Source organism: Erinaceus europaeus, chromosome 10, assembly GCF_950295315.1.
Source record: "Erinaceus europaeus chromosome 10, mEriEur2.1, whole genome shotgun sequence".
Lineage (NCBI taxonomy): Eukaryota > Metazoa > Chordata > Mammalia > Eulipotyphla > Erinaceidae > Erinaceus > Erinaceus europaeus.
Genome location: NC_080171.1, coordinates 106,583,838 through 106,609,752, shown reverse-complemented (window position 1 = coordinate 106,609,752; position 25,915 = coordinate 106,583,838). Strand labels below are relative to the sequence as shown.

The 25,915-nt window shown below is 40.7% G+C and overlaps 2 pseudogenes; one reads left to right on the top strand and one right to left on the bottom strand.

Moving 5' to 3' along the window:
* Positions 1 to 13,525: 13,525 nt before the first annotated feature.
* LOC132540778 (small ribosomal subunit protein uS14-like) lies at positions 13,526 to 13,768 on the top strand (annotated as a pseudogene).
* Positions 13,769 to 16,933: 3,165 nt separating this feature from the next.
* On the bottom strand, positions 16,934 to 17,351 carry LOC103117768 (small ribosomal subunit protein RACK1-like; annotated as a pseudogene).
* Between the last annotated feature and the right edge of the window lie 8,564 nt (positions 17,352 to 25,915).

Here is a 25,915-nt window from a genome sequence, read left to right as displayed (position 1 = left end):
GCCATATGTGTGCTCAGCTGTGTCAGCTATCTTCTTATCCTCCCCCCAAATCTTTTTTTTTAATATTTTTAAATTACAGAATTACATGTTGACAGGGGTTTGAATCCACACCATTCCCACCACCAGAGTTCTGAATCTTCAGTCTCCCTACTGCAATCCACCACAGTTCCCCTAAAGTTGTAGACATGGGCCAACCATCTTCTCTACAACTGTCTGTCCACATTTACACATAGTTGCCCCTTCTTTTTCTGATTCAATCCTCTCTTTCCCTCTAAGCCACTCATGACATCAAAGCTACCTCCATATGTCCCTCTCCTTTTCCTTCTCTCTCTCTGGGCGCTGATGGAGCTGGAGTGCAGAATCCCCTTAGCTTCATCCTATCACTTCTCCCCTGCTGGGAGTCTGGATCAAGGTTGTTGATGGGGAGCAGAAGGTAGGAGTTCTGGATTCTGTAGCTGCTGCTCCTCCCAAATCTTCACAGTAAACTACTCTTCTGAATATCTGTGTCAATTTCAGTTACAGGCAAATAACTCTCCTTGGGAGAGTAAAGGGTACCAAATTGTGGCAGTGTGCACAGCCTTTTCAAAGCCGTGTGAAAGGAAAAAGGCATGAGAGTGGGTTGTAGTAGACTCTGAGATGGCTTTCATGATTATTTTCTTAGTGTGTTCATGTACTCTTATTGTCCCTAGCCATGTGAAATGTGTGTGTGTGTGTGTGTGTGTGTGTGTGTCTATGGTGGTGATGGGGGTAATAAAATAACAGAAATAATAGTATGTGACTTCCAAAACTAGTTTTGAATAACACTATAGCTTCTGCATTGGAAAGTGATGATAAAGCTGGAGAGGTGACTTAACAGTAGAGTGCATGGTCCTGAGTTCAAGTGTGTGGTCCTGAGTTCTATTCCCAGCACTGCACTGAGGAAAAATAAAAAATATAAAATAACACCTAGAAGAATAATACTGTCAGGAAGAAGGATCTTCTAATTTTGAGATAGAAAGAGGGAGGGAATGAGATTATTAGGATGGTTGGGTGGAGTCACACCTGGTTGAGTGCATACATTACAGTGTACAAAGACCTGGATTTAAGCCCCTGGATTCTATCTGCAGGGGGGAAGCTTCATAAGTGGTCAAGCAGTGCTGCAGGTATCTCCCACTGTCTCCCTTTCTATCTTGCCCTTTCCTCTAGATTTCTCTCTTTCTCTAGCCAATAAATACATAAATATTTTTAAAAGATTATTAGGATGGATGAATGAATAGAAACGACAGAATAGGACAGACTGAAAGCTTCATCTTCTTAGTAAAGCAGGGGTCTAAAAGGATCATCTGTGAAGATTGACAGTACATTGAGTGAGGATGTTTATTTTTCAAGTCTTCATTCATTGAGCATTGTTTTTTTCTGGATATTGTGCAGTTTCCCTCTATGAATCCTCTCTTTTCATTTAACTTTTCTACCAACTCAGCAAGAAAGAAATTGTTGCTTTCTCAAGTTGATTGATAATGAACTGGAAGTTGATGGAGTTCAGGAACTCAGAAAGTGAGCTAGTTCTGTTGGACAACAGCAGGAAAACTCTGCATCACTATCTAGATCTCTTGGATAGTTTGACTAAGAACAATTATGAAAAATGTTAAAGGCAAGCATAAAATTCTTTTTATTGAATGTGGCAACAGGGAATGAACCAAGTGTCTCGTGTATATGCAATATACCCAAGGGACGTCAGTGGTTAACTTTTTAAAACAATATTTATTTATTTATTCCCTTTCGTTGCCCTTGTTGTTTTATTGTTGTAGTTATCACTTTTGTTGTTATTGATGTCATTGTTGTTGGATAGGACAGAGAGAAATGGAGAGAGTAGGGGAAGACACAGAGGGGGAGAGGAAGACACCTGCAGACCCTGCTTCACCACCTGTGAAGCAACTACCCTGCAGGTGGGGAGCCAGGGGCTCGAACTGGTATCCTTATGCTGGTCCTTGAGCTTTGCACCACCTGCGCTTATCCCACTGCTCTACCGCCCGACTCCCTAGTGGTTCATTTTTTAAACTTCATATAATTAGAGGGAGAATAAGAAAAGAAAAGGCAAGGTTCTGCTTCACCATCCAGTGAGCTCCTTTGATGCTGTCCATGATGCTCTCTCCAGATGGTGCAAACGATCAAACCCAGGGCCTCCCACACACAGAAATGTTGTTAAAAATTTCGGACGGCTCCAGCTGGCCGGGCTAGCTTCACGGGCGGGTAACAGAGACGCGGAGACAACGGCTGGGCAGGGAAGCTGTATTTCTTTATTCAGGAACAGCGATTCATAAACTAAGACAAACTAATCACCAAACAGAACTCTGCTGTCTCTTTGTGGCGGCGCAAGCACTCTCTCTCACTCTGCAACTCAGGAACTCTGGAACTCAGGAACTCTCTGCTGCCTCTTTGCCCCCGCATCGGCACCCAGCTCTCTCTAACTCTGCCACTCTCCAACTCTTGGACTCTGGCAACTCTTCAACTCTGGAACTCTGAAACTCTGGCGGGGTTCCTAGGGGCAGGGCCAAGCGGGCCCACGAAATTAACAGGACTGATCCAATTCTCTTGGCTGGGGAGAACTAGAACCCAATGTAAAACATACAACACAGAAAGACATGTCCTTTACCTTCTCAACCATCTGCAAGTCCTAAAATTCTGTCCTTGAAGAATTTTGAGGCAGTGTACAGATAGCCATTATATGAAAATACAGCTAGCAAATGTTTATGCTCTAACCTTATAATAATCCAAAATGAACTTTACTGGAAGCAGAGCAGGAAGCATTTGTATTTGTTCTTCAAATGCACTCAGATATTGCATTTAATTCCCAGTGGTGGAAACCTAGTTGTTTTAAAATTTTCTTCCCCATTTTTTTTCTGCAATGAGCATGAAATACTTTTGTAATAGAAAAACATTTTTTAAAGTAAAACTATCTATTATCTGTGAAAATAGGCCTTTCTGCAGTTGGTAGGATTCCAGTTTCAGCTGAAAATTAGATTTTTACTTTAGCTCGAAAACTAAAGTTTGAGATGGGATGGGGATCCTCAAGGCTCATTTAAAGTCTGCTTGAAGGATCACTTGGATGGATTCCAAGTTTCAGTGATTTTTTTTTTCCTGTAGGAACTCAAAAAAAATAGTAAGGTGAGAACAGAGATGCCAGTTAAAGAATGCTCCAGTGGTTTTTAACTCAGTGCTTCTTAAACATCAGTATGCACATAGATCAGCTAGAGACACTGATAAAATACAAACCAAACACTATCCATCTGAGTGAGCCCTAAGGCTCTGCATATCCCCCTTCCTTCCTTCCTTCCTTCCTTCCTTCCTTCCTTCCTCCCTTCCTTTCTTCCCTCCCTTTCTACCTTCTTTCCTTCCTCCATCTCTCCTTTCCCTCCCTCCCTACCTTCCCTCTCTCCCTTCCTTCCTTCCCTTTCTTCCTTCCCTGCCTCCCTCCCTCTTTCCTTTCCCTCCCTCCTTCCCTTCCCTCTCTCCCTCCCTCCCATTCCTTCCTTCCCTTTGTTCCTTCCCTCCCTTCCTTTCCTTTCCTTTCCTTTCCTTTCCTTTCCTTTCCTTTCCTTTCCTTTCCTTTCCTTTCCTTTCCTTTCCTCCTTCCTTCCCTCTCTTCATTTCGTCCCTCCCTCCCTCCCTTCCTTCCTTCCTTCCTTCCTGTCACCGGGGTTATCACTGGGGTTCAGTGCCAGCACTGCAAATCCAAGGCTTCCAGTGGCCGCTTTTTCTTTTTTACTTTCCTTTCTACTTTTTCTGACAGAACAGACAGAATTTGAGAGGGGATGGGGAGACAGAGAGGGAAGAAGACACCTGCAGATTGGCTCCACTACTTCTGAAGTTTCCCCCTGCATGGGGGTGGGGGTGGGGAGGTCCTTGTGTATCTTCGTTCAAACTGGGTGCTTCATGGCCAGATCCCCAAGGTTCTACATTTTTAGCAAATTCCTAGATGATAATGCTGTTGTTGCTAGTACATAGATCAAATTTTGAATGAGGACTTAGAGGACAGTCCAGCGTTCTCTGCTTGCAAATGTAAAACTTTTGGAAACAAGTTCAGTGTCAGTAAGACACCTACCTGGAAATGCTTGCTTTGTCATGAGTGTGACTTAGGTTTGAGGTCAGTCATCTTTGCACTGGGTGGAAGCTTTGGTGCTGTAGTGTTTTTTCCTTTCTTCCTTCTGTTTCGCAGGCCTCTTTCTTTGTCTCTAGTTGTTAAAAAAAAAAAAGAAAAAATGGATGGGCTGGGTGGTCCAGTGCTCGAGGACCTGGATTTCAACCCCGGGTCTGTCTCCACATGAAAAGTGTGTGTTTAGGTGAAGTAGTGCTGCAGGTTTCTCTCTCTCTCTCTCTGCTTCCCTCCTTCTCTCTCCTAGTTACCTCTCAACTGCTCTCTTTCTCTATCCAAAGTAAATAAAATAAAATGTTAAAAAATCATGGCTCAGAGCGGTGAAGCTGTGATGGCAGGTGGGGGGTGGTGGTGAGGTGGGGGGGGGGAAGAGCAATAAAGAAAAACATTAGATTAATTGGCAGACAGACAATTAGACAAATCATATGTATCTGGTGTCTGGGATCCCATATCTGGGAGACTATTCTCCAACTATGTGGTCATTAGGACATAAAAAAAAAAAAAAAGAACTTGTAGGGCAAGTGCCAGCACAGGAAAATCTTCTTGCTTAAATGACATTTGAAGCATGCATAGTTTTACTCATCTGTGGTAAACGTGTTAGGAAATTCTTGGGCATTGTATTTCATCTTTCCTGAAGGAATTGCATGAGTGATCAAAAGAGCAAACCGCCAATTTCTATTTCCTTTTATTAAAATCTCTGGTCTCTGCATGTGTGTTCAGTAATAAGAGAAACCAAGGCCTCCTGTCGGTTCTAGGAAATACATTATCTCACCTAAAAATAGAGAACAGCCTATTGTCTCATGCAAAAGTAAATCTAACATACCAAATGCAGCAGAAAGCGATCTAGCCTTTTAAAAGATTTATTAGTTCCTGGCCTTTTTTAAATTCAAGATTCCTTTTCTTCTTTTTCTTTGTTAATATTATTTATTTATTTTATTTTAATGAGAGATACAGAGAGAAAGACCAGAGCACTGGCCAGCTCTGGCTTATAGTGGTGCTGGGGATTGAATTTGGGACCTCAGAACCTTGGGCGTGAGCAAGGCTGTTTTTCTTTTCATTCTGTGGTGGATAAATTAAATTAGGGAGTCAGACAGTGATGCACCTGATTAACCACATGTAGTACTATGTGCAAGAACCCACACAAAGTTCGAGCCCCCACTCCCCACTTGCAGCGGGGATGCTTCAAGAGAAGTAAAGTAGATTTATAGGTTTCTCTCTCTCTCTCTCTCTCTCTTTTTGCCTCCAGGGTAATCGCTGGGGCTCGGTGCCAGCACTATGAATCCGCTGCTCCTGAAGGCTATTTTTCCCATTTTGTTGCCCTTGTTGTGGTTGTCATTGTCATGTTGTTATAGCTGTTGTTGTTGGATGGGACAGAGAGAAATTGAGAGAGGAGGGGAAGACAGGGTGGGGAGAGAAGGATAGACACCTGCATGCCTGCTTTACCGCTTGCTAAGCGACTCTCCCCCCCTGCAGGTGGTGGGGGGGGGGGCTCCAATTGGGATCCTTATGCCGGTCCTTGCACTTTGCACCATGTGCGCTTAACCTGCTGAGCTACAGCCCCACTTCTCTCCCTCTCTATCTCCCCCTCCCTTTCAATTTCTCTCTGTCCTATGGAATGAAATGGAGTGGAGAAGAAAGGAAAAAAATGGCTGTCAGGAGTGGTGGATTCACAGTGTTGGCACCAAGCCCCCAAAACTGGAGGCCAAAAAACTAAACTAAAATAAAAAGATAAATTGATCTGAGCAGGAGCTAACATAACTTATTTTTAAATATATGTAAAGGGGGTCAGGTGGTAGCACTCCTGACTGAGTGCACACATCACAGTGTGCAAGGACTTGGGGTTGGATTCACCAGTCCTCACCTGCAGTGGGATATCTTCTTGAGCAGTGTAACAGTGTTGTTGATATCTTCATGAGCAGTATAACAGTGTTGCAGGTGTCTCTCTCTTCTTCTCTGTCACCCCCTTCCCTCTCAACTTCCGTTCCTATCCAATAAAATAAAGGAAATATTTTAACCTAAGGAAGCAAACTCTCCCATCCAAGAAGATTTGTGTATACCTTTGTTAATAAGAGCACAACTTGTAGTAGCCAAACACTAGAAGCTACCCAGGTGTCCAACAACAGATGAGTGGCTGAGTAAGTTGTGGTCTATATACACAATGGAATACAGCTCAGCTATTAAAAATGGTGAATTCACCTTCTTGACCTCATCTTGGATGGAGCTTAAAGGAATTATGTTAAGTGAGATAAGTCAGAAAGAGAAGGGTGAATATGAGATGACCTCACTCATAAACAGAAGTTGAAAATTAAGAACAGAAGGGAAAACACAAAGCAGAATTTGGACTGGGGCTGGTGTATTGCACCAAAGTAACACACTGGGGTGGGGGTGGTGGAGAAAAGGTTCAGGTCCTGGAGCATGATGGCAGAGGAGGGAGGACCTAGAGGGTGTTGAGTTGTTATGTGGAAAACTGAGAAATGTGGGCAGTAGCGCAGTGCACCCGGCACAAAGCGCAAGGACCAGCATGAGGATCGGTTGGAGCCTCGGCTTCCCACCTACAGGGGAGTCACTTCACAGGCAGTGAAGCAGGTCTGCAAGTGTCTATTTTTCTCTCCCCCTCTCTGTCTTCCCCGCCTCTCTCCATTTCTCTTTGACCTAACCAACAACGACAACATCGATAACAACAATAAAAAACAACAAGGGCAACAAGGGAAAATAAATAATTTTTTTTTAAAAACCCTGAGAAATGTTACACATGAACAAACTAATGTATTTTATTATTGACTGTAAAGCCTTAATCCTCCTCCCCCCAATAAAGAAAAAAAAAGATAAAAAAATCTTTGTGATGAAAACTTAAGATTTGAGAGTTGTTGAGGTACTTAAGAATCAAAGCAGAGTTAAAGAGAAAAGAAACTTTTCTTATAGAAACAGATGGGTTTCCAGCAGAGGTGTGCTGTGAATGTTTAACAAGCAGCTCTCAAAAACCAGAATTAGCCAGGGGTGGAGAGCAAGGCATATGGGAAGTAATTGCTAATGGCTATGGGTTCCTATTAGGTGCGATGAATTTGTTCTAATTTGACAGTGATGTTATACAATTTAATCAACCCGCTAAAGACCTCTGAGTGGTATAATTTATTTATTTTTTGGGAGCTGTGGGAGATACAACACAAAAGCTGTTTCCCTCAGAAGACTAATTCATAGAATTTGTCATTTTGCATAGTACAAATACTTCCAGTGTGGGTGATTTCAAGATGCCCACATGCCATCACAAGATATGGAATTGGGAAGATCACAGGCTCCCAGTTTGGCAACTAGTTTCCTACCCACTGGGGTCTAGGGAGAAATTGAAGGATACTCAGCTTTCCCTGAAGAATAGCTTTGGGACATTGCCAAGTTAATTTATCAATTTAGATGGTTGCTCGTCAAACCTCAAGAAACTGGGCAAACTAATGATGAGATTTCTCTGAAAGAGAAAATCAGAAGTGTAGTCATGTATGCTGAAACAACATAAAGAGCAGTGTAGGGGAAGCAAGTGGCGGCGCACCTGGTGGAGTGCTCATGTTATAATGAGCAAGGACCTGGGTTCAAGATACTGGCCCCCCCCACCTGCAGGGGGAAATCTTCATGAGTGGTGAAGCAGGGCTGCAGGTCTCTCTCTCCCCATTCCCTATCAATTTCTGGCTGTCTCTATCCAATAAATAAATAAAGATAATAAAACAACAACAACAACAACAAACAGTGGGGATGAGAGGAGGCCCCCTTACTCCCAATATTCTATACCAAAATATACTTCAAGTTTAAAAAACTGAAATTGTGCTATTTACAGAATATAAACTTGGAACACATAATTTTAAAATGTTGAAATATCTATGGTTTTGTTAATTAATCCTTTCTTAAATAAAAAAAAATAAAAAAATAAAAAAATAAAAAAAAAATTAAAAAAATGTTGAAATATCAAATGATTTGGGAAAAAAAGTAATTTAAAAATGTTGACATATCAAATTATTTGGAAAAAAAAATAACATTAGGCCCTTTCCTTGTACAAGAAACTAAAGCACTAAACTCCAGGGAAAGAACCAGGAAAATATCTGAATAAAAATAATCTTTATTTTGAAATCTAATATTGGTAATGAGAAGGACTTGCAAACAAAACACAGAATCCCCCAAAGGAGATAAGTGTAGGTTTAACTACATGAAAAGTCAGAAATATTTTTTTATGATACATGATGTTATAAAAAGCTAAAAGACACGAAATAAGTCAGAAACAGAAGGATGAACATGGGATGATCTCACTCTCAGGCAGAAGTTGAAAAACAAGATCAGAAGAGAAAACACAAGTAGAACCTGAACTGGAATTGGCGTATTGCACCAAAGTAAAAGACTCTGGGGTGGGTTGTGGGGGAGAATACAGGTCCAGAAAGGATGACAGAGGACCTAGTGAGGGTTGTATTGTCATATGGAAAACTGGCAAATGTTATGCATGTACAAACTATTGTATTTTCTGTCAAATGTAAAACATTAATTCCCCAATAAAGAAATTAAAAATAAAATAAAATGTAAAATAGAAAAAAAAGCTAAAAGACAATAAGCAGACGGGAACCAAATTATTAGTAGAAAAAAAAGAGTTCCTAAAATCTATAAAAATATAAACAAATAAGTTTATGATAGAATAAAAAAGGTGACTAGTAAGTGAAAAGATGCCTATTGTTGATACTAGCCAAGTAAATACAAGTCATAACTGTGCTAATATCTGGGCAGGAATATAGAGGAACAGGAATTAAGAATATTAATTATTGCAAGTCTAGATGGGAAAATTATAAAATCAAAATCTTGTTATCTAGGGATTCTGAATTTAGGGTTTTGTTTAAAAGAATATTTGCATATAATACATAATTTATAGATCTTCCTAGATTTTCAACAAGATTATGTTTCTATAAAACCATCATAGTCTGAATATATATTAAGTCAAAAATACATTTGATACATTTGGCCCGCCAAACAGCATAGTTCAACCTATTGGATATGAAATGTGTTCAGAGTACAGGTGGTCAAAATTATTTAAAAGATAGACTATATTATAGCAAAGTATTGAATGTCTTAAGTAATTTATTGAGCAATGTACTGAAAGTGAAAAACGCAGTACCTGAATTCAAAATTGTAAAGTATCTACAGAATGTGTATTCTAAGTATTCACACAATTATGGGACAATCATAACCAGTGTGGGCATTTCTGCTGTAAAATGAAGGTCAGAATTTTGTTCAGAAGCTTAAATATTTGACTGGTTACTAAAACCCCATAGTTTCCCCAAAGGGAAACTGCAACATTATAAAACTGAAAACTCCTCAATTGAACCATGATAAATTAAACATAGTTTGGGGCAGGGTCGTGGTGCAGCAGGTTAAGCACAAGGACCAGCGCGAGCACGAGCATCCCTGTTCTAGCTCCCCACCTGTAGAGGGGGGTCGCTTCACAAGTGATGAAGCAGGTCTGCAGGTGTCTATCTTTCTCCCTCCCTTTCTATCTTTTCCTCCTCTCCCGATTTCTCTCTGTTCTATTCAACAACAACCATAGCAATGACAATAGTAATAATAACAACAAGGGCAAAAAAAAAAAAAAAGGAAAAATGGTCTCCAAGAGCAGTGGATTGGTAGCGCAGGCACCGAGCCCCAGTGATAACCCTGGAGGCAAAAAAGACATAATTTATAAGGATGGTCACTATGGCAATATTCAACATTAATAAAGAATTAAATTAAAGTTAGTGTCTGCCAATTTGGAGTGGGAGTGGCCGGCACAGATGGGGGAAGGGAAAGGGTCTCCTCTGCTCATTGGGTCAGTAGAATGAAGAGCCCAGCTTAGGCTGAGTCTAATTTATAGCTTTGTTAAGTTTAACTGAACCAAAACTGGGAGTACCTAGGAGAAAGGAAAAGTTTTATTATTTATATTTATCTTTTAAATATCCTTTAAACAGGGAGTCGGGCAGTAACGCAGTGGGTTAAGCGCAAGTAGCACTTAAGGACTGGCTTAAGGATCCTGGTTCGAGCCCCCGGCTCCCCACCTGCAGGGGAGTCGCTTCACAGGCGGTGAAGCGGGTCTGCAGGTGTCTTTCTCTCCCCCTCTGTCTTCCCCTCCTCTCTCCATTTCTCTCTGTCCTATCCAACAACGACGACATCAATAACAACTACAACAACAATGAAAAACAACAAGGGCAACAAAAAGGGAAAATAAATATAAAAAAATTAAAAATATATAAAAAATCCTTTAAACAACAATATACATATTTATTTGTTTAAAATTAAGAAAGGCTTAAAAGAAAAGTATAAAGAAGTGCACCAACCTATTAACATTTTTTTCTAGCATAGATTTTAGATGGGTAATTTTTTTGTATTTATTTTATTTATTTATTCCCTTTTGTTGCCCTTGTTGTTTTATTGTTGTAGTTATTATTGTTGTCGTCGTTGTTGGATAGGACAGAGAGAAATGGAGAGAGGAAGGAAAGAAAGAGAGGGGGAGAGAAAGATAGACACTCGCAGACTTGCTTCACCACCTGTGAAGCGACTCCCCTGCAGGTGGGGAGCCAGGGATTGAACCCGAACCCTTATGCTGGTCCTTGTGCTTTGCACCAGATGGGTAGTTTTCTATACTATTCAAGTCTACAATGAACTTGTACAATTTTTATAATTAAAAAAGAATGAAAATTAGCACAAAAGTTGCTGAATACTTTATATACTTACATTTATATTGAAAAGTATAAACAGCAAAAATGTCAGAAGATAAATCCACAAGGTGATTTTCTTTAAAAAATATTTTATTTTATTTTTTACTCATTTTTAATGAGAAAGGCCAGAGCATTGTGCAGCTCTGGCTTATGGTGGTGATGGGGATTGAACCTGGGATCTCAGCAACTCAGGCATGAAAGTCTTTTGCATAGTCAGCATGTTATCTCCCCAGTCTGTGATTTTCTTTATTCATCCATTTTTCCTTCATCTACAAGTATTTTTGTCATGAACACACTTTTGTTTTAAATTTAAGCAAATTTTAAAGAAAGTAATATGTTCCATATACATGATATAGTGAAGGCACTGCAAACATTACTGTCTTTTATTTTAAATGTTTATTCATATGAAGTTCTACTATCCTTTCAACACTCAGAAATATTAACATAAGTGACTGTGTGTGTATGGGGGTGGTGGGCTATGGATATACTTTCAATTGCAGTGATGTTACAGACATTACCATGTATTGGATGTCTTATCCAAGAAAAAAAAAATGTCAACAGTCTGGTTAGAACTGTTATGCTATTGTCCCTGGCTACTAGTTCTCAAAGTCTGAAAGAGAACACACAATTTTTTTTTTTTTGTAGCCATGTGCTGACTTCAGAATAAAAACTTCACCTTGTGTTTCCAGCTCCGGGCTCCCCACCTGCAGGGAAGTCGCTTCATAAGCAGTGAAGCAGGTCTGCAGGTGTGTATCTTTCTCTCCCCCTCTCTGTCTCCCCCTCCTCTCTCCATTTCTCTCTGTCCCGTCTAACAATGATAAAATCAATAACAACAACAATAATAACTACAGTAACAATGAAAAATAAGGGCAACAAAAGGGGAAATAAATAAATAAACTTCACCTTCCATTTAATAGGGGGAAATGCCTTTTAGACATGATCTCTAGTCTGACCAGAACGTGAATCTTAGTTTAGCAGGGTCGTGGAAAAACACACACATAACACACACACACACACACACACACACACACACACGTCTTAACTTGAGTTTTGATTTTATTGAACTTATATTTCTCTAAGTTTTCTTATTTATTTGTTTGTTTTGGATAGAGACAGGAAAAAATATAGAGGGAACATCAGCGAGAAGGGGAGAGACATCTCCTATAGCACTACTTCCTTTTTAAAAAAATGTTTATTATCTTTATTTATTGACTGGATAGAGACAGTCAGAAATTGAGAGGGAAGGGAGGGACAGAGAAGGTGAGAGACAGAGAGACACCTGCAGCACTGCTTCACCACTTGGGAAGCTTTCCCCCAGCAGGTGGAGACTGGGGGTCAGCAGGTGGAGACCCAGGTCCTTGGCATTGTAACATGTGCTCTCAACTAGGTGTGACACCACCCAGCCCCGCACTGCTTCCTAACTGGTGAAGTTTCCCTACTGTGGGTGGGGATGGGGCCTTGAGCCTGGGTCCTTGAGTATTGTAATGTGTGCACTCAGTTGCACCACTACTCAGCCCTCACTTAAAATTTCTTAAATAAATAATGAGGAGAATTCTGACCTTTATTTCTAATTAATTTTCTCCATTCTCATTTGCATTTTTATTTCTGATAGTACTTACTAAACTATATCTGAGTGAAACGAAAGTTCCCTGGGGACAGGTTACTTACTCCTTGTTTAAAATCTACTTGTGAGGGAGTCGGGCTGTAGCGCAGCGGGTTAAGCACAGGTGGCGCAAAGCACAAGGACCGGCGTAAGGATCCCGGTTCGAACCCCGGCTCCCCACCTGCAGGGGAGTCGCTTCACAGGCGGTGAAGCTGGTCTGCAGGTGTCCATCTTTCTCTCCTCCTCTCTGTCTTCCCCTCCTCTCTCCATTTCTCTCTGTCCTATCCAACAACGACGACAACAACAATAATAACTAAAACAATAAAAAACAACAAGGGCAACAAAAGGAAATAAATAAAATAAATATTAAAAAAAGAGTTAAATATCAGAAAACAAATACTTAAAAAAATAAATAAAAAATAAAATCTACTTGTGAGAGGAAGTTGCAAGGATAGAAGCCCATTCACAATAAACTTGCATATGACATTCATTGCTGGATGGTTGCTTCACTTTCAAAATATTCATTCAGTTTCTTTGTTACATCCCAGAGATGGAAATCCTTTCATAAATCAAGCTTTCCTTTTAAGAACTAGTAGGTTTGGGACCCAGTGCACCCAATTGAGTGCACACATTGTCATGCAAAAAGACCAGAGTTGGGTGGGGTAGAGAGCATAAAGGTTATGCAAAGAGATGCTCATGCCTGAGGCTCTGGAAATCTCAGGTTCAATAACCCTGCACCACTGTAAACCAGAGCTGAGCCGTGCTCTGGTAACAAAACAAAACAACAAAAACCAAGGCTCAAGCTCCAGGGCCCCACCTGGAAGGGCAAAACTTTTAGAGCAGTGAAACAGTGCTGTAGGGATCTCTCTCTCTCTACCTCTCTATCTCCTCCTCCCCTCTCAATTTCTTTCTGTTCTATCAAAAAAAAATGAAAAGAAAAATGACCACTGGGAGTTGTGGGTTCACAACACAGGCGCCGAGGCCTAGCAATAATCCTGGTGGTAATAAAATTAATTAACTAATTAATTAAAAAAAACACTAAAAAGAGCTTTTTCCCACCCTGTTGTGCTTGATAAAGTCAGATGGGTCATCAGCAGCTCTGCTGGAGTCACCCGAGAAAATTCGGCCAGGGTCCTCGCTCTGGCCAGTCTGCTCAAACCAGCACAGTCTGGTCCGGAAATACAGCCTCAACATATGCCAGTATGCGAAGGACATTGGATTCTTAAGTTGGACTGAGTGTACTTCCTGGAATTGGCCATTCAAGACATTTACAGTAGAAATGACATCGCTGTATATAAAATAAAAAGAACTTAAGTTAGAACAAAAAAAAAAAGAAAAAGAAAAAAGGAAAGAAAAAGAATTGGTAGATATTTCCAAAACTACAGCAAAAGCAGCTACTGAGAGCTGAAGTTGTTCTCTGAATCTTTCATTGACTACTATCCTACTCACAGAGAACTTTTATTTTTTTAATTAAAAAAAATTTTTTTTGCCTCCAAGGTTATTGCTGGGGCTCAGTGCCTGCACCATGAATCCACTGCTCCTGGAGGCCATTTTATTCCCCCTTTTGGTGCCCTTGTTGTTGCAGCCTTGTTGTGGTTATTATTGTTATTGTTGATGTCATTCATTGTTGGATAGGACAGAGAGAAATGGAGAGAGGAGGGGAAGACAGAGAAGAGGAGAGAAAGACAGACACCTGCAGACCTGCTTCACCGCCTGTGAAGCAACTCCCCTGCAGGTGGGGAGCCTGGGGCTTGAACTAGGATCCTTACGCTGGTCCTTGTGCTTTGCGCCATGTGCGCTTAACCCGCTGAGCCACCGCTCCGCCTCCATAGAGAACTCTTTTTCTTTAGCTAGAGATGCCATCATCTGTTTCTGTAAGTCTCTGTGGTGTAAAATGGCAGGACTTTTTATTAAAATGTGTTCAGTGTTGCTGAAGCATTTTGCCGTTAGTTCTTTTTCTCACTGCAGTTCAGTTCCATCGCTGGGGAGCCAGAGACGACCCGAACTGCCCCTGTGGCTACAGACAGACTATGACCCACATAGTCAACGACTGTCACCTCTCCAGATTCAAAGGAGGTCTCGAAACTTGACATCAGGCTTAACCTGACGCTGTTGACTGGCTACAGAAGAAGGGCAAACGCTAGAAGAAGAAGAAACTGCAGTTCAGTGTTTAGCTGGTGATGTCAAATGGTTTCTTCTTCCAGAAGTTACTCATTTATAACACATTTACTTGGCTAATACATGGGCATGATGCTGTAGACTAACTGGAGCACAGGCAAGTGTATTTGCCTCTTCAGAAACGACCATATAGGGGCCTGGCGGTAGGTAGCGCAGCTGGTTAATTGCACATAGTGCAAAAATGATCATATTGTTGCTTCTCTCTCTCTTTAATGTTTTTTCTCTTTATATTTTATTTATTTTTCCCTTTTGTTGCCCTTTTTTATTGTTGTTGTAGTTATTATTGTTGTTGTTATTAATGTCGTCATTGTTAGATAGGACAGAGAGAAATGGAGAGAGGAGGGGAAGACAGAGAGGGGGAGAGAAAGATAGACATCTGCAGACCTGCTTCACTGCCTATGAAGCAACTCTTCTGCAGGTGGGGAGCTGGAGGCTTGACCTGGGTCCTTATGTTAGTCCTTGCGCTTTGTGCCAAGTGCACTTAACCTGCTGTGCTACTGACTTTTTTTTTTTTTTTTTACACCAGGGTTATTGCTGGGGCTCAGTATCTGCAGTGTTCTTGGTGATCATTTTTTTCCTTTCTATTTTTATTTGACAGGACAGAGAGAAATTGAAAAAGGAGGGTGTTGGGAGCCGGCCGGTGAAAGTTATTAGGGTCCCTGAAAGAAAGGGGAGTCGGCGGGTAAATGAAGTGAGTGACATGTCAGCTGCTTTAGGCGCAGGAGAGAAGCATCTTTCGCCTCTGTCTGCAGAGCTTTATTTTAAACACTTTTCACCTGGATACAGTTGACATCATGCAGGACTATTTTTTTATCAGCATGAAAAATAACTCCAGACATTATTATCATTTTAGGTAAGTTCTCTCTGAGAGTTCCCTTGGTCTGAGACGGCCTCCCCTCCCCTAGGTTTTGACCATCTGTGTGGCTTTGGAGTGGCCAAAATAACTTCAAACATTACTCTCTTTGTTTCAGCTGTCTGTGTTGGGTTAGTGTATCTTTTCTGGAGCTCAATCTAATAGTTTTTCTTCTTAACCCTTTCTTGAATGGGTCTAACTAGATCATTTAAACCAAGTAACACTTTTCTAATATCTAGTATACTGTCTACCTGAAAAATTCTTCTGCTGTAAAGTAAACACATACCGTGGGGGCTCTCTTCTGGCTAACCTTAGCATATATAAGAGATTACTAACTTTTACCCATTAACCCTTAACTTCAACTATTTAACTACATAACCTCTATATTCATCATAGATAACTAACTATAAAACCTCTACACCTGTAAGGGAAGCAGGGAGGTCTGTGGGTGAGGGTAAGCAATAGGGCCTCTTTATAACTAGGGGAGACCACAGTCTGTCACTCATACTGTAAGCCACCCATAGTTCTGGCTTTTGGTCTGAACTATGTGATAAGAAGCTTTTTTCCTGAAAGCCTCCCGAGTGCAGCAGCTTCTGCTTCTAGGCCATTTTCAGTCTTGTCACACCCACTGCCAGAATTGTTGTAAATTGTACTTCCCCTGGGAATCTCTTTTTATTGTCCCCAGGTAATATTTGTGCATTTTTCAATATAGCCAATAAGTCCTCAAATTATCAATGTAATTGGAAACGAAAGGATGAATAGCTTCAGTTTGGTCCAGGACTTGCCACTTTGCAAAGTCGGTCCTGGCCTGCTCTGTACTTTGTCAGTCAGCAGACTCGACTTCTCCTCCACCATTTCTCCCTTTTTTATTTTTTAATAAGAAGGTCTCTAATTCCAATTGAACAGACTGGCTGCTTTTGTTCAGGAGTCAGATGATGACTAGAAGTACAAGAAGCGGTATGAGTATAACAGCCCAAATAATGCCTCTATTTATGAGAAGAGAAGTCTAGGTCTTATCATTAACAAAATTAAGGGGCTGTTCAGAAAAGGAGGAAACAACCTCTGAGGCTGTGGCCCACGTCACATGAGCCTGACCAATAGACTGAACTTTTGTTTGTAAGTCTTGGAAATTTAAAGAACTATTTGTGGCAGACCAAAGACCTTTCAAGTGGTTTTTAACATTTTCCCCAAGGATGAGCACAAATCCATTGAAAGTTAGAGTACCTACGCATCTAGCAGTACAGCAAATTTTGACAGACTTTCCCATGAATTTGGATCTTTCACTCAATTATGTAATTATTTGGATTATGGATTTGAGATATTTTTTCTTTCCCTAATCTAGACTGAGAGTAGGTCAGAGACAGTGATGTCCTTCACTACATGTACCTCAGAGATTTTTTTTTGTTGTTGGGAAAACCAGCTTTTATTTATAGACAGACTTGTGCCACGTATTCCTAGCATGTGCCAATGGTCACCTGCCACACCCGCACTAGGCTGTCAGTATAGCCAGCGAACAGATTCTGGCCGGCAGCAGACCAGGCCAGAGAGGTGCACTGTGGTGGCTCCGCCTTGCTGCTGGTGCTGATGACTTCTTGCTTCAGTTCATCCACAATGATCTTGCCCTCTAAGTCCCAAATCTTGATGCTGGGGCCAGTAGAGATTGGGGCTGTAGCACAGGGCATTGATGATGTCCCCACCATCCAGCATGTAAAGATGCTTTCCTTCATTGAGGTCCCACAGCATGGCCTGGCCATCCTTGCTTCCAGAAGCACACAGGGACCCATCCAGAGAGACAGTCACTGTGTTCAGATAGCCTGTGTGGCCAATGTGGTTTGTCTTTAGCTTGCAGTTTGCCAGGTTCCACACCTGTGTTTGAGGCGGGCAAAGTGGTCAGGAGGGCACAGATCAAACATGAAAGAGTGGCAGTGGGGCTAGGTGATGGCATACCTGGTTGAGCGCATGTATTACAATGCGCAAGGACCTGGGTTCGAGTCCCCGGTCCCCCCCTACAGGGGAAAGCTTCAGTGGTGAAGCAAGACTGTAGGTGTCTCATTCTCTAGCACCCCCTTCTCTCTTGATTTCTGGCTGTCTCTACCCAATAAAGATAAAAAAAAGTGGCAGGGTACCTCAGAGATTTTGTGAGTGTGAGCACGGAGCACACTGAAAGCTGTTTCAGCAGCACACGTTGTCATGGGACACAGGACACGGAGGTTTTAACCTCTTAAATCTGTGCTCTGATAGCTGGTGTACAGATTCTACTATGAGGTTTGTTAGATAAGATTTTCTACCGTTTATCTCCTGACCCGGCCACCTACAGGAGGGAAGATAGAGAGGGAGAAAGACACCTTTAGACCTGCTTCACCACTCATGGATCATTCCCCCTATAGGTGGGGAGTGGAGGCTTGAACTTGGGTTCTTGTGCATGGTGATATGTGGGCCCCCTAAAAGTGACCATATTCTTCAATGTGCCCCAAACCACTGGTGTTTACTCATCACCTTCTCTACATCATCTCCTTCCATCCCTTTCTACTCCTTCTCCCCACCTTTTCCTTTGCTGCCAATTGAAAGCCCAGGACTTACCTTCACCTGCCAGGATGCATCAGAACTGAAAATGTTTGGTCTTGGGCTTTGAGAGTGGGGTGATTTTCTGAGAAAGCTTAGCTATAAGCCTCCTCACCCACACAGGTCTGAGCAATGCATTCACAATGTTATTTATTGCATGAGGCACACTTGTCAAACAGTTTAAACTCATCTACATGTCACATCTTTCGAGTTAAGCCTCTCTTCAGGTACATTTCCTTTTCTATGGCTGGATTTCAAGTAGCCACCAGCCAAAGATATTTATGGAAACTGTCTAAAGGACACATTTTGAGTACATACCTACTTTGAATTTAGGGCGATAAGTGTTTTTGATTCACTGGCATACCTGGGTGCAGTTACTGCTCTCTCATGGAGGAATGGATGACTTTCCTGGCTTGGACACATGCTGGGGGTGAAGGGGTGGGAGGCACAGACTCAGGTTCCCTGGCATCCTAAATAAGTGGGAGGCGAGGAGAAGCACAGTGAGAAGGGTATGGGAGCCAGTCTTAAAAAATCCTTAGAATTTTAAAACTCCTATGTGAAGGGAATGTGATAGATATGTTCCCAAATTTGTCAATGCTACTTAAAACATTATTATAGAAACTGTGTTGCAAAAGAGCTTCCTCTCACAATCCCCTAGTCCCTCCACCCCCACACATACCCCTTCCCTTTTCTCTCTTTTTCTTCGTCTTCATCACTTTGGGCCCAACTTTTTCCTGATGGATTATCTCAGAGACAGAAAGTCAGATGGAAAGTCTTCCCCCACTCCATTGGGGGTTGGGATCAAACCTGGGTAACTTGCACAACAAAGCAGTTACTTATACAGGTAAGTTATCATGATAGTCCTAAAATAATTTTTTAAATGACTGATAAAAAAAATCATCAACATGTTCTAGAGAAAAGGTGTTTGATTTTGTATTTGAAGTTATTTCAGCCATGTGAAGAGTTGATTGAAGAGTCTGTAACTAGGAAAAAGGGAAAAAGTAAACATTATTGAGATGGGGCAGGACTTTACTAACTTCATTTATTTAAAAAAGATTTGTTTATTAATGAAAAAGAGAGGGAGAGGAAGGGAGGGGGAGAGGGAGGGAGGGGAGGAGGGAGGAAGAGAGGTAAAGAGAGAGAGAGAATCACTCTGACACACGTGATGCTGGGGATCAAACTTGGGAAAACTCCCTGGCCTGAGTAAAGTAAGTTTTAATTCCAAAGTTAAAGCCTTGAAGATAAAATTCCTCCTCTTCATCTTTCTTGTGTACCAGGGCATTTGTCACAAACCTTTTTATATTTGAGTTTAAAGAGAAATTCATCAGCACTGGGCACTATCATTCTGAATCTGTACTTAGATATTTCTGGATTTTGTAAAATAGGATTCTAGCTTGGAGGACATCTATTTCCTCATGTTAGACAGACACTCAGGACTCTCTAAAAATATAGCAATTTGCAGTAGGAAAGAAGCCGTGTCATAAGAATAATTTGGCTGAATCTTAAGAACAGATAGTAACTGGGCACAACCAGAATTAGTGTTTGTCTTCTAACAGATCATAATACCAGGTGGCATAGGAAAAAAGGAGAGAAAATGCATACAACATGCTTCAAAAGGGATCACTGTGTTACATAAAAGGCATGGATCCCAGGAGAAGGCATGTGCCAACCCTGCTGTTCAAATTAGGCTTGTCTGTAGCTTTGTAGCAATGAATAGGGGAGTAACAGCCTGGTTGGATCTTCTCATGAGTTAGAAATTCTTTGGTACCACTAATGAATAGGTGCCAATGGATAAATGCTTTGGAAACACAAGGAAATCTAGACATGATTCTTTTGTTGTATTTCTCTAACTTTAGCACTGTTAGCACCTGAAGGCCTTGCTAAAATATGTTGTGAGTGCCACTCAGCATTTTTGACTCAGTATTTCCAGGGTAAAGCCTGAGAACTTGACTTTTCTAGCAAGTTCTGAGGTGAAGCTCATGTCTGTAATCATCTGAGGTCCATATGAACCACTAGAGTTTGGGTCGGATTTTTTCCTGTTTTTTTATTCACCCACCATTATATTTGGTGATTTAAAAGCAAGGAGAGAAATGGGGGAGCGTTAGAGTGGTAAAAATGTCAAGGATAGGGGATAAGCAGCGGCACAACTGGTAAAGCTCACAAGTGTAAAATGGCAAACACAATACTGCACGTGATCTTCCGTTACAGGGGAGCAGGATACTGTACATGTCTCCATTCTATGAGTGAAAGACCCTAAGTACCTCCATTCATTGCATTTTGGTGTCGGGGTTGTCAAGGAAAGCATGACAAAATTAAATGCTAGACAAAATAGCACCGCTCACATAGTCGAGACAGAGTAAGGACAGCTCCAGTAAGCTAAAGTTTCTTGTGCTCAATAGGTCTCTCCTGACAGCTGATGTAAGGCAATGCACCACTATGGATTCCTCTTATGCCTGGTGGAAAGGCCTTATCCTCTTCTTCCAGAGAACAGAGATGGCAGTGGGAGTGACCAAATGCCACATATACTTTATTTATTTATTTAAATATTTTTTTTTATTTATTTAAAAAAGGAGACATTGTGGTCCGGGAGGTGGTGCAGTGGATAAAGCAATGGACTCTCAGCCGTGAGGTCCCAAGTTCAATCCCCGGCAGCACATGTACCAGAGTGATGTCTGGCTCTTTCTCTCTCTCCTGCTATCATTCTCATGAATAAATAAATAGATTTTTTTTTTTTAAAAAAAGGAGACATTAACAAAACCGCAGGATAAGAGTGGTACAACTCCACACAATTCCCACCACCAGATCTCCATATCCCATGCCCTGCCCTGATAGCTTTCCTATTCTTTATCCCTCTGGGAGTAGGGACCCAAGGTCATTGTGGGATGCAGAAGGTGGAAGGTCTGGCTTCTGTAATTGCTTCCCTGCTGAACATGGGGATTGACTGGTTGATCCATACTAATTTTTTATTATCTTTTTATTGGATTGAGATGGTCAGAAATCGAGAAGGAAGGGGGAGATAGAAAAGGAGAGAGAGAGAGAGAGAGAGAGGGATCTGCTGCAACACTGCTTCACCACTCTCAAAGCTATGTCTCTGCAGGTGGGGACCAGGGGCTTGAACCCAGGCCTTTGCACATTGTAACGTGTGCTCAACCAGTTGTACCACCGCCCTACCCCTCACATATACTTTAAACAGAGACTCACTGAACTTGAAACAGGGAAACCATTCCCATAAAAGGGGTAAGCCTGACACAGACTGTATGGACTTTTTATTTTTATTTATTTTTAATTTTTTATTATTGTCTTTATTGGATAAAGACAGCCAGAAATCAAGAGGGAAGGGGATGATAGAGAGGAAGAGAGATTATAATACCAGAGAGACACCTGCAGCACTGTTTCACCATTTGTGTAAAATTCCCCCTGCAGGTAGGGACTGTGAACTTGAACCTGGGTCCTTGTGCACTGTAACATGTGCGCTCAACCAGGTGTGCCACCACCTGGCCCCTATGACTTTTTACTATTTTTCACTAAGCAAGTGTTCTAGGCCTGTGGTCCACTCTTACGGTGAGTGAGTGTGTCAGTGTGTAGAAGATGTGTGAGACTGACTTTCTCAGCACTTCAGCTGTGCTGTGCTTGGAGCTGAAGGTGAACTAACTAGCAGCATTTTCCCTGTGTGATCAGTTTACAGTTTAGAATGCATACTGGGTTTTATCTGGATGGTCTTAAGTTAGAAAACAGAACAAAAATTAGAGAATCTCCCAATTCTTAATTAAATCTCTCCACTATAGTTACTGTTTAGTTTCCTGAACTAATTGTTAGAGCTAGTAATGGGGCTTACTGCCATGACACTAGTTTCTTTGTTTGGTTACTTTAAGTGATGGATTTATTTCCTTACCAGGTTACTGCAGAGCGTGGGTTAGAATTCTTTGTTATACCTTGATCAGTGTTGATTCATATATTTAGCTGTCCGGTGTTCAAGAAAGAAAAGAGAGACTCAAGGAGAGAAGTCATATTGACATTTGCATCATGTGTACAGACTGATTTTTGAGAAAACTTAGCTGGGCTGGAGAAAGGGATCTACAAGGGCAAGCAGCGGCTATCATGCTGCTACTGCTAGAGGGGAAGACAGGAGAACAGGTGATCTGATAACCTGGGAGTCAGCTTGGGGAACCTGTGATCCACTCAGACGTCAATGAGAGTCAGAGAAATGTTAAAATAAATAAGTAAAATAAATAAATAAAGCAGTGCTGAGATTAGTTTTGTGGCTTTTCACATACTATCTGGTTTCATTTTAGATAATAGGTTAGAGCATAATGAGACTAGACAAGGAAAGAATAAAGAAACAGGTCAATATCCTACGAAATGCAGTACTAAGGGGGCAGGGCGGTGACGCACCTGGTTTAGTACACAGGTTACCAGGCTCAAGCTCCACTCCCCCCACCCCTCCCTGCAGTTGGGGAAGCCCCAGGAGCAGTGCAGATATCTCGATCTCTCTCTCCCCTCTGTCTCTCTCTCTTTCTTTCCTCTGTCTCCCTCCCCTCTCAATTTCTCTCTGTCCTATCAAAGGAAAAAAATAATAATAAGGAAAAATTTGGTTTCAGTGTGTAGGCACTGAGACCTAGTGATAACCCAGGTGACATAAATAAATAAAGTGAATTGCAATACTAACAAATTCTTAATCTTTAGTCAACGGCTAATACTGTGCTCTCAGCATGAACATGTTATTAAGCAATTTTACAGTTACCTGCTTTCCTTAATGTTTCATTTGATTCCTAGTTTAATTATGGTTCTAATATACTTCAAATACCAAAACCAAGTCTTAGTCTGAAAGATAGACACTTGGATATTTTACTTTTTTTTTTTTTCAGAAGGAAACAGGTTTCACTGCAGTTCTAATATGATAGTAAGTCCATGTTGTTTTGAATGGATGGGAAACTGAAATCCATAAACCAGTAATTAATTGATTTGTCACAGAAAACAATTACAGTAGGAGAAGTCAAACAGACAAACAAAAAAAAAAAAAAAAAAAAAAAGAAAGAAAGAAAACTTGAGTGATTATTAGAACTCATGAGATTTTGACTGCCCTTGGGGTCTGTTAGTGTTATGTCGGGTTTTGAGTAAATTGTTTCTGTACCCGAGAACTTTCTTGGCTTCCCTGTAGGAAACCAAGATCCCAGATTAGATTTACTCTGTAGGTAAAGGAGTAGAAGGAAGAGAAGATCTTGAAAGCATCTCCCTAAGTGCTTCACCAGAGTTACCACCTGTAGCTGTCATCATTTCCTAAAGGACAATGACTTCTCTTTTATATTTAAAGCTGTATTCATTCATTGAGAAAGAGGTCAGAGCACCTCTTCATTCTGGCTCATGTGGTGCCTTATACATGTCAGTCCTATTCTCAACTGCTGAGCCGTCCTCCAAGCTCCTGGCTTATTTTTTCTGACTTTAACTACCAGACATTAATGCATGGGAGAGTTGGAACAATAAAAAACATTTGATTTTAAATGGTGACTTCACCGTTTTCAACCGATGTTGGATGGACCTTGAAAGCTTCAATTAAGTGAAATAAGTCAGAAACAGAAGGATGAATATGGGATGATCTCACTCTCAGGCAGAAGTTGAAAAACAAGATCAGAAGAGAAAAACACAAGTAGAACCTGAACTGGAATTGGCGTATTGCACCAAAGTAAAAGACTCTGGGCTGGGTGTGTATGTGTGGAGAAATATAAGTCCAAGAAGGATGACAGATGACCTAGTGGGGGTTGTATTGTTATATGTAAACTGGGAAATGTTATGCATGTTATCAAATGTTATTGTATTTACTGTCAAATGTAAAACATTAATTCCCCAGTAAAGAAACTAAAAAAAAAAAACATTTGATTTTGAGAGTTCCACTATTTCATTAGGACTTCTCATGAAGTAATCTGTACTAAATACTAAATCAACAAATTAAAACAAAACAGAACTTGTTTGCTTTGCAGATTTTTACGACCAACAGTTTCTCTCTCTCTCTCTCTCTCTGTGCGTGTGTGTGTTTGTTCAGAATGTACAAAAAATGGTGAGTGCCTGTTTTTTTTTTCTTTTGTTTTTGCATACTAGGGGAGCCTGTGGAAAGGCTAAAAAAAAAAAAATCCATATTTCAGTTTTGTTGTTCTGTTGAGATCATACAGGCAGTACTGTCAGCTTTTTTTTTTTTTTGGAAGGATTAGACTTATTAGCAGTCAGTTACTTCACACTTTTTAAAGATTTTAGAAGTCTAATCTTACACATTTGTCGACAATGACTAATGGTTTCTAAATTCAGAAGGCATTCCTAGTACTCCACAATATTCTAGGTATGTAGTAGGAATGGAAAGCTAAAACTTATATGTAAGTAGAACCTCTAGCTTAGTTTCCTTTATCCTGATTACAAAAGTAACATAGATGCATGCTTATTTTCATAGTCCATTTAGCCTGCAACACCAGCATAGACTGGGTAGCTTCTAAACAGCAGACATTTTTCTCATGCTTCTGGAGTATGAGAAGTCTGGGTTCATGGCTCCAAAGGATACTGTGTTTGGTGAGAGCTTCTTAGTTCATTGATGATTTTTTTCTTTTACTTCTTTTTAAAAATATTTACTTATTTATTCCCTTTTGTTGCCCTTGTTGTTTTATTGTTGTAGTTATTATTGTTGTTATTATTGATGTCATTGTTGGACAGGACAGAGAGAAATGGAGAGAAGAGGGAAAGACAGAGAGGGGGAGAAAAACACTTGAAGACCTACTTCACTGCTTGTGATGTGACGACCCCCCCCTGCAGGCGGGGAGTCAGGGGCTCAAACTGAGCTCTTTATACTGGTCCTTGGGCTTTGCACCACTTGCACTTAACCCACTGCCCTACCACATGACTTCCTTTTTTTAACTTTTTAATTGAGGGGGTTGTGTATTTACAGTGTGGTCACTGTCACATGCATACAATTTCATTATGCACCCAGTCCCCACAATTCTCTCCTACCATTTCCTAGCCCTTCCTTACCACAGTGTTTATTCACTGTGTCCTCAAATCATGGGAGAGGCTAGAAACAATTTTGCTTGTTTGCTTGCTTGTTTTAATAATAGTAATCCTATCTGTGAAGTTCCAATCTTCAAAAGGCTAATCTCCAAAAATCTTCGCATTGGCTGTAAAATTTCATCATAGTAAATCCATAAGAAAGGCAACACATTGAGATTACAGCGACCATTGGAAAAAAAATAGAGTAACAAGTAGAGTTAGTCTAATACAGACTATACTATATTTGGTTTCTTCACTTTATTTTCCATTATCATCGCCTTAGAAAACCAAATGATATTCTGAATTATGAAGTCTCCTTGATTTAGGTAACCATTTGTCTACTGATTGATGCTGTTTGTTTCTAGTTTTTGCAGTTATATATAATAGTGCGATGCATAGCTTCACAGGCATATTTTTGTCTGTATTTGTAATTTCCATAAATTATATAAATTCCTAAAAATAGGATGAGTCCAAACATAGTAGTGGTATTTTTTTCAATTATTATTGAAATGGTTATGTGATTTCCTTTGTCTTGACTTGGTAAATAGAACTCATTTAAAAAATAATGTAGGGAAAATTTGAAAGAAGTGCTAGCCATTTTAATTGTATATCATGTTCATAAGGTTAAATGTAGAAACACAAATTGACATTTAGTGAACATTAATGACTTGCTCCGAGCCAGAATGTGCAGAAATTCAAAAGCAGAAGAGTGGTAACAGCACCACAGTGAAGTCTTGAAAAAAAATCCATTTAAATTCTTCTACCCTCTAACAGCATCTTAACTGCATAGGGACCTTTGTGTGATGACTCAAATCTTCAGTGGTGTGAAGTCCAAGACCTTGGTTGCTTTG